The sequence below is a fragment of the Dioscorea cayenensis genome, chromosome 1, assembly GCF_009730915.1.
Source record: "Dioscorea cayenensis subsp. rotundata cultivar TDr96_F1 chromosome 1, TDr96_F1_v2_PseudoChromosome.rev07_lg8_w22 25.fasta, whole genome shotgun sequence".
NCBI lineage: Eukaryota > Viridiplantae > Streptophyta > Magnoliopsida > Dioscoreales > Dioscoreaceae > Dioscorea > Dioscorea cayenensis.
In genome coordinates this window covers 7,632,645-7,634,497 of record NC_052471.1, presented here as the reverse complement: position 1 = coordinate 7,634,497, position 1,853 = coordinate 7,632,645, and the positions used below count along the sequence as shown (strand labels likewise).

At 40.4% G+C, this 1,853-nt stretch overlaps 1 non-coding gene across 1 annotated transcript; it reads left to right on the top strand.

Moving 5' to 3' along the window:
- Window positions 1-534: 534 nt before the first annotated feature.
- LOC120268850 lies at window positions 535-641 on the top strand. The gene has a single exon (XR_005539057.1). It is a non-coding gene; the product is annotated as a small nucleolar RNA R71 (small nucleolar RNA).
- The last annotated feature ends 1,212 nt before the right edge of the window (window positions 642-1,853 follow it).

Sequence of the window (1,853 nt, the reverse complement as noted above, 5' to 3'; positions counted from 1 at the left end):
ATATGATTCTCTATATTTGGGGCTTATTGTTGTTGGAAATCCGGTGGTGTTATGGCCTTTTGCTGCCCTTGGTGGTTACCCCATGAAAAGTTGGGGTGGTTCTTCTATCCCGGATTGTAGGTGTTGCTATAGGGGTTACCTTGGTTCCTCATGGAATTACCTACAAAATCAACTTGCTTGATTGAAGATGCATCACCAATGGAAATAGAGCAATTGGTTAGAGGATGTCCTCCTCCACAATCTGTGCAAGTAGTGATGGCTGCCAATCTATTAGAGGTTAGATGGTCTAACTTCTTGCTCAATGATTCCACTTGGGCCATCAATAAAGTGACTGCATTTATTTCGTGAAGTCCGGTGACTTTCTTCCTTTCCCGCGTGTTCCATTGGTAGTTGTTCATGGCCATTTTCTCTACCAACTGACAGGCTTCATCAGGGGTCTTGTTCCCCATTATACCTCCAGCGGCAACATCTAGAAGCTATCGTGTACTTGGATTCAACCCGTTGTAAAAAGTTTGAATGATCATCCATTCGGGGAATCCCTGTTGCGAACACTTCCACAATATGTCCTTGAAACTCTGCCATGTCTCAAACAATGATTCGAGCTCCATCTATAAAAATGAGGATATCACATTACGAAGCCTCACTGACTTTCCCAGAGGGAAATATCTCGCAAAAAGGCTTCGACCATTTCATTCTAGGTCGTGATAGAAGCCGTTGGTAATGAATGAAGCAACTGCTTGCCATTTCCTTTGAGAGAGAATGGGAAAACCCTCAATCTAATAGCATCATCTGACACTCCATTAATCTTCAACATGTCACAAACTACCAAGAAGTTCTCAATATGATTGTTTGGGTCCTCATCGGCCAAACTATTGAACCAGGCTGACAGTTGAATCATTTGAATAAATGCCGGTATCAGCTCAAAATTTGGAGCTATGATCGGGGGTTGCACAATAATCGATTTTGTGCCCAAGACTGAAGGTCTGGCATAGTCAGAAAGTGTTCTCTGTTGCTCATTCTACCTGATATATTGTCCGATCCTTGACCTTCTACTTTAGTTCGGATTGATAGTTCTTGTTCATGTTCTTTTCCTCTTCTTCTAAGTGTTCGCTCAAGCTCAGGATCTCCTTCAACAATTTGTGAAGGATTCTCTCCGGTCATAAACCTAGTGCTACAACCAAAAAGAAAAGAAAAGTCAGAACTATGGAAGAATAAGGAAATGTGAAATAGAATGAATGATGAATAGCTAAAGTAGCAAAGTGCAAAGTTTCTCTAAACGCCTACTCCCTCGGCAATGGTGCCAAAAACATGACAATGCCCCTTGCGTGTGACCCGCAATTGCAGGTTTGTCAAAGTAATAAATCCCAAATGAGTGGGTATCATACCTACAGAGAGTAGGAAGTAAAAATACTAAGATTGCTATTTAACTAAGCGAAGATGGAATAATGATTGTGTTGATAAAATTGTAAGGAAAGAAATAATAAAATAAATAAGAAAGAGAGATGTGCAACTAAAATGAGAGGTAAGGCAATCGATAGAAATGGGGTATTCGGATATTGTTCCACCAAGGACAATTTCTTCAAGTGCAAAACCAAATATTAAGTCTCCTAATTGATGCTTAATGAGTTGTGGAAATCCTTAAACACACGGGTCCAAATCTAAGGTCAACCATGACTATCTCTACACTATGTCCCGATGGAGAAATCAATCAATCTCAACAGCTCGCACTATGTAAAGTTACAAGGCGCTCTAGGGATTTCAAGTGATAAAACCTATTCCAATGTATAGATCTAACCCTTTGGTCTAGGCGAAAGAACCCTAGTCACAATTAAGCCATAGGTGTTAAAATCACA